The sequence below is a fragment of the Capsicum annuum genome, chromosome 11 (assembly GCF_002878395.1).
Source record: "Capsicum annuum cultivar UCD-10X-F1 chromosome 11, UCD10Xv1.1, whole genome shotgun sequence".
Lineage (NCBI taxonomy): Eukaryota > Viridiplantae > Streptophyta > Magnoliopsida > Solanales > Solanaceae > Capsicum > Capsicum annuum.
The window spans coordinates 88588121-88595755 of NC_061121.1; the positions used below are offsets into that span (position 1 = coordinate 88588121).

At 35.3% G+C, this 7635-nt stretch overlaps 3 pseudogenes; all 3 read right to left on the reverse strand.

Annotated features, from left to right (window-relative positions):
• Nucleotides 1–871: 871 nt before the first annotated feature.
• On the reverse strand, nt 872–4438 carry LOC124888865 (annotated as a pseudogene).
• Nucleotides 4439–4688: 250 nt separating this feature from the next.
• Nucleotides 4689–7140, reverse strand: LOC124888866 (annotated as a pseudogene).
• A 259-nt stretch (nt 7141–7399) lies between these two features.
• LOC124888475 overlaps nt 7400–7635 on the reverse strand; it is a 6258-nt pseudogene continuing 6022 nt past the window's right edge.

Consider the following 7635-nt stretch of genomic DNA (forward strand, 5'->3'; position numbering starts at 1 on the left):
CTCCTGCCTCCATCATCTCTTCCAAATTTATGTTCCAATATCTTCTTATCATTTCTCCCCACAACCTCCCCCCTTTTTTTATTCTTAAAAAAAAGAGATGAGGAACCCTGAACTGAAATAAATAATTGTTCCGACGGAACCTTCTCTTCTACCGTAGATTGGACGTAGATACACGACCCAAACCATTATTCTTTTCTATTCATTATTCTTTTTATTACCAAAGCAAATAACCATCCTAAATGCAGATAGCAAAAGAGATGAATCTATTGTTAGGAATCATTAAATCCTATAAATGATTGTTCGGGTATGTCATGAAATTTTTTTGAAAGATAAGAATCAAATAATTTTCTGTGGTGGAACAAAATATCTCTCATCTCCCCCTTGAATAGATTCTTTTTTTTTGTTTCCAAAGGAATGTTGTTATATTGTTTTGAAGGGTGAAATAATCCCTTGAATCCGGTACCAATGGGTATCACCCCCCAAAACAACGTTCTCTTTCAGGCCTTTCAACCAATCGATACGACCCCGGAGAGCCGCTTTTGCTAAAACTCGATCAGTTTCTTAAAAACTCACTTCAGATATAAAACTTTGAGTATTGAGAGATGCTCTTGTTATTCCCAATAAGACAACTCGGTAACAGATCCCCTCTTCCAAAGTGCGACCCATTCGTTTTTCTGGCAACAATCCAATAAGTTCTCCGGGTGAAAAAACATTAGACAATCCATCTTCTGAAACCAACATTTTTGATGTTATTTGACGTAAATAATTTCTATATGCCTATTATGAATCTGCACCCCATGGTAGCGATAAACCTATTGGATTTTATTAACCAAAGAGATTCGGCTTTGCACTATAGTTAGCTCAGCACCAATCAAGAATCCCCAAGGAATTCCAAGAATTTTGTTATACATTTGTTCCAACTCTCAACCCTCTTTTCTAGCTTTATGGATATTGAATCAATCGAACGCACTTCTAACACCGGTTCTACTTTTTGAAGACCCTGTGTTATATCACCAGATCTTGATTTTTCATATATAAATGTAACTAATGTATCTCCTTCGTAAAGGTTTTCTCCATAATGGCCATGAACGGTTGCTCCGAGGGTGGCCAAATAAGGCTTAGCTGATCTATCACTATCGAGTCAACCTAAACAAGTATAACTTGACCCGATTTGAGGGGCGGTCCATTTTTTTCTATACATACATTTTCACAAATAAACTGTCCAAGACTAATTATTTTAGATGTCTCTTCATAATAATTGTGATGGAGAAACGACCAATTCAAATTGAATGGATTTAAAATAATGTTACGACATGGATCGGGATTAAAATTTTCCATTTTCATCCATTAAATAATATTTAAATTTAATCACTTGAAAGGTTTGGTTTAAATTGTCAAGTTGCAAATAGTTAGTTACTAAGATCTGATTATGAGTTATTAAATGGTAAGATGAATAAAAATTCTCAATTGGAAGGCATGTTCCTATAGGGCCCAACGAATTCCTAATTAGAATTAGGGGATCTTTTTTAATTGATTCTTTTATCACAATGTGATATTTTACATCCTTGAATAGCCCTATTCGAGAACAATTGGCTGCTGACAAAATTATCAACGACTGATATTCCTTATTTCTATTCAACAACGTATGAATAGTTCCTTGAGGTTGGTTAAGAGATTGTTGAGTTTTTGCCTTGGAATAGGAATAAATGGAAGAAAAGGGGTTGATATTGGTACAATCTGATCCATTATCAGAGAGCAATTCTAACCCTAACGGATCATTTTTTTTGTCGATATACGAAATAGGGGATTTTACTAAGTTAATACTTAGGAAATGTCGAATCAAACCATTTGTGCTTATTTCAATAAAAGAAGCACGAGCTTCTTCACAAGAAGAACTTTTTTTGTCTTGGTTCCAATTCAATACTAAACAAGTCCGAACTAATTGAATACTTGTGTCAGAAATTCCTCGAATCGGTTTGCTATTTCCATAAGGATATAATTGACAATTCAAAGTTTCACATTATCTCTTTCCTGTAATGGATCCGGTGGAAAAAGGGTTGCTAAATTTATACCATCCGTTATTTCATATGTGACGACAGGTCGAACTAAAACAAAAAACCTTTTATTACTAGGTGTAATCCGTTGGACATAGACCCAATTTTTAGCTTTTTTGGATTCCTTGGAATTTATTTTTCCTATTCCTGATGGTATCAAAATGCCGATATGTCTGGATATCTTATTTGTCTCTCCGGGAAAATGGATATCTCCAGAAAATATTTTAAGTTCAATTTGTTTGTTTTTTCTCTCTACTCGGACCAACCCACCGACTCGGCTTCTTAGATTTAAGGTGATTTGTGTATCTACCCCAACGATACTGTTGTTCCGTACCATTATAGAAGAAAATTCAAGCAAGATATGCACCTCTTCAGGAATGAAAAAAATTGATCTACTTTCATTTGGTATTTTGATTGAAATTCCTTGACTCGTAATACTCAATCAAATCCTCTTTTTTGATGACTGAATGAGTTTCTATAGTCCCATATTTAATAATGCCTGAACTCTTTCTTCTGTATCGAGGATCATCGAAATAAGCAAGAATACTATTTCAATGGAAAATACCATTTATAGGGATTTCAATCGAGATACCTGAATAGGGTGTTAGTTAATTCTTGTGTTCTTGAATCGAATGTAGTGGAATGATGAATTTATTTCTTTGCCTATTTGACAATAAATCAAAATTCTCATGGAGAATAGGCAAATATACAAGATTATACTGACTAGTACATATGATTCGATTAAGGTCTGAATAATTAGAAATCTTATCTTCTTTTTTAACATAAAAATCAAAACTAAATAATTTCTGCCTCGCCTGATCATTGGTTACTGAGAGGTTAGAAGTATATCTTCGCTTGCCAGAAAGAGAATGCACATTCATTTGATCCTGATCCTTGTGGATCAAAAGGTAGACTAGACTAGACCTGCACGACCCTCCTAATAATATCCATAAATGAATTGTTTTTGGTAATAGATGAACATTACTGTATGTAAATTCGGGTGCATGATAGATATCGGTACTCCAGTGCATTTCTCCATCTGAATCAGAATAAATATGTTTTCGAACCTTCTCTTTAAAATTCAAAGTTGATATTCCTGTGCGAATCTCAGCAATTACTTGTTTTGATTCTACATATTGATCGTTTTGAACTAAACGCAAAATTTTGGGTGGAATATTCACATTATGTAGAATATCTTCACTCTCAATAGTTACATACAAGTCAATAGAACATATAAAGGCGGGATGCCCATGACATGTACGTGTCGGATGAACCAAATCCTCATTGAATTTTATTTTTCCATTAGATGGGGCTCGCACATGTTCTTCAGTACCCCCCGTGAATACTCCTCCGGTGTTAAAAGTTCTTAATGTTAATTGACTACCCGGTTCTCCAATCGATTGACCTTCAATAATACTTACAGCTTCCCCCAACTCAACTAGGTCGCCATGAGTAGGATTTCGGCCATAACATACTCGACAAATCCAAGATATACTCCTACAAGTAAAGGGAGTTCGAATAGAGATTGGTTGTGCCTGAAAGGTTATGAATCAATTTACAAGTCCAATGACAATGTCTTGATTTCTAGTGGCAATACATCGCGAACCCATGTATATATCATCTACTAATACATGGCCAATTAATGTTTGACTAAAAATCCTTTTCGGCATCATCCCATTCTGAGGACTCACAGCAATACCCCGGGCGGTGCCACAATCCGTTCGATGGAAAACAATGTGTTGAACTACTTCAACAAGTCTACAAGTGAGATATCCAGCGTCTGATATTTGTACAGCAGTATCCACAACTCCTTTACGGGCTCCGTAGCAAGAAATAATGTATTCTGTTAAAGAGAGTCCTTTACGCAAATTTCTTTGAATAGGTAAATCAATCATTTGTCCTTGAGGATCCGACATTAATCCTCTCATACCTACTAATTGATGTACCTGAGATGCATTTCCTCTAGCTCCCGAGAAATACATTATATGAACTGGATTAAAAGGGTCAGTCATCCTAAAATATAGATTCATTTCTTGTTGCAAATATTCACTTGTAGCATACCATATTTCAATAGATTGACATAATTTTTATACCGCGTGTACATTCCCATAATGATGGTGATTTTCCAAAATCAAACTTTGTTGTTCAGCATCTTGAACGATCCATCCTTTAGAAGGTATTGTTAAAAGGTCATCAATTCCTAATGAAATGGATTTAGCAATAGCTTGTTAGAACCCTAGAGTTTTTACTTGATCCAGGATATGTGATGTATATGCCATTCTGAAGTGCTTTATTAATCTACTAATAAGTCATTTCAAGGCAGTTTCATCTATCACTTTATTGTGAAAGACCAAATTGGCCCGTTCTGCCATAAGTACCTCCATATTTCGCTGAGTAGGATTCGACAATGGGTTTGAGTCGATGATTATAAAACTTCCTTTTATCAATCTTGATTTGCGTATAAATTCCGAAACTATGTACCTAGCTGAACTGGAGAGCCCTGAAGTCCCACGGTATCATAGAATTACGTTAGGTACCATATGAATAGGCTTGAGAAAACCCCTGTATAGCTTCTTTGATTTCTTAATAAAGAGCAATATGACCAATAGTGGTTCGAATGTATATAAAAAGGATTTACTTTTTAAAACTTTTTACTATTAGATAGTGTCCATAAATCTCATTAAAAGTACCTAAAGATTCATAGTGAACTTCGATGGGAGTTTCTCTTGAAGAAATAACGCATTGATCTAGTCACTACCGGAGCCACAAAGGACTATCTCAATTGATTCGTTTCTGCCGATAAGCCCCAATTGCATCATAGGAATTAAAAAAAGGGTTCTTTCGTATTCTTATAGTAACTATTGTCACTTCTTTTTTGATTTTGATAGTTTTTGTGATTACATGGATTATATCTATTTACACAAATACCTCGATGATTTTCGCTCATTAATACATAAAGTACAATAAGCATATTTTGCATTGGTACGGAAATGGGATCCCCAATAGCCAGAGACAAGAGATTCATATGAGAAAACATAAGTAAACGGGCCTCTACTTGAGCCTCTAAGGATAAAGGTACATGAACAGCCATTTGATCTCCATCAAAATCGGCATTGAATCCCTTGCAAACTAATGGATGTAAACAAATAGCTCGTCCCTCCACTAAAACGGGCTGGAATGATTGTATGCCTAATCTATGCAGAGTGGGTGCTCTATTCAGCAATACAGGATGTCCCTGCATAACTTCTTGAAGGATTTCCCATACAATCATCTCTTTTTCTCGAATTTTACTCTTAGAAACTCCTATGTTTGAAGCAAGATGTTGTCTAATTAGACCACGAATTACAAATTTATGGAAAAGTTCTATTGCTATTTCACGAGGCAATCCACATCGATGTAATGAAAGTGAAGGACCCAGGACACTGACAGAATGTCTTGAATAATCAACTCATTTGCCAAGCAGAGTCTCACGAAATCTTCCCTATTTGCCTTCAATTACATCAGAAAATGACTTGTAAACTTTATTATGAACGTCCCTCATTGGTTGTCCCCGGATTCCATTATCAAGAAGTGTATCTACGGCTTCTTGTACTAATTTCTCCTGACACATTACTAATTCTTCTAGCGTAGATCTACTTGTTGTTAATAGATCGGTAAGGGTATTTTTCCAATAGATAACTCTTCGATAGAGTTCATTAATGTCTGAGCTCATTAGTTTACCCCCATCTATCTAAATGATCGGTCTCAACTCAGGAGGAAGAACTGGTAATATACACAAAACCATCCATTCTGGCTTTATATTTGTTCGAATAAAATGCTTAGCCAATTCTACGCGTCTAACCAAAAAGTCCTTTTTTCTTCCAACCTTTCAATCTTCCCATTCATTCCCTGTGTGACCTTCTTCCCCCAATTCTTCCCATTCCACCAATGAATTTTCTGTAATAATTTGTAAATGTAGATCGGCTAATTGTTCTCGGATAGCACTTGCACCAGTAGAGATTTCTTGATTGTGAAATGTATCAAAACCCTGGGTAGTAAAAAAAAGTGGGATGCTGTATTTCCAAGATTGTATTTCATATTCGAATAAACCTCGTAATCGTAAGAAAGTAGGTTTTTTAGTTATGGGCCTAGCAAAAGAAAAATTGGGATAGGATTCTATAGGATCTCCCCCCCCCCCCCCTTCAAAATCGGACGTGAAAGTTTTCTTTCATCCGGATCAAGTAGGTCCACAAAATAAGGAAAGGAGTTCTCATTTTAAAACTCTAGAAAATCCCAAAATAAAAGGGTCTACTCCTTACTCAAGTTCCTAGTGAAGACGAAACAAGATTTCAGTGATTCCGTCTTTTATTAATTCTTTATTCAAATTCAATACCAATAAATAGATAGAAAATTCTTGAGTAGTCTACTTCCCTTTGAATGATAAATCCCATAACTCTTAATAATTAAATTAAAGGAATACCTTGGAACCCATAAGGTATTTACTTTTCTATATATTATTCTATTCGATCTTTTAGGTCCCGACTTCACCTCGATGGTTAGGCCACCACGCCCTTAAAGTCTATATACGAAAGATAGACTCCTGGAACCATGACATATTTTCTTACTTGAACATAATTTCTTTCCACGAAAAGAAAGGAAATGGTTCATTCCACAAAATAAAAAGCTTTTTTTACGAGGTACAAATAGAAATTCCTCTTTATTTGATTTGTTACAAAATCGACCATAGATCAATTCCCCTTTTATTTGGGGGTATTGACTACACCCCAATTCTGAGCTTCATGTTACTCTTTCCAAGTGACATGTCAGGTCCAGGCCATTCCAATTGGATTGACTAGGATGACAGTTTTTCCTTCCAAGTCTGTAAAATCAAAATTTTGATCAAATCACACATCGCACTATACTAGGCCTTCTAATTCTTGAAGAGGTTTATCTAAAAGATTCGCAATATAATTAGGAAGACATTTTAAATACCACACATGGGTTACTGGGCATGCGAGTTTGATATATCCTATTTGATACCTTCATATCCGAGAATCAACAAATTCGACTCCACATTGTTTACAAAATTTTGGCTCTTCTTTTTCATCTTCGATTACTCGATAATTTCCACAAGCACAAATTCCGCTTTTTATAGGACCAAAAATTCTTTCACAAAATAATCCATCTTTTCCAGTTTATTAGTTTTGTAATAAAAAGTATAGGGTTTTGTTACCTCTCTAACTATCTCTCCATTAGGCAGGATTTTTGTGGCCTAAGCACTTATTTGTTGAGGAGAAACAGATCCAATTCGAAGTTGTTGATGTTTATATCGATCGATCATAGAAGAAAATTATTATTCATTCCAATTAAGCTTCCTTCCTATTAATCTGGAAGTTCTTCTCAGATACAAGAAAATGATTCAGCTCCAAATCTAAAGATCGTAGTTCTCGAACGAGCAATCGAAAAGATTCTAGATTATCTTCGGGATTTGGTATTGTTCCCCCAATGATCTTAGTACCAAGTACTTCCTGGTGAGCTCTAATATGATTCGATTTATAAGTAAGCATCTCTTGTAAAATATGAGCAACCCCAAACCCTTCTA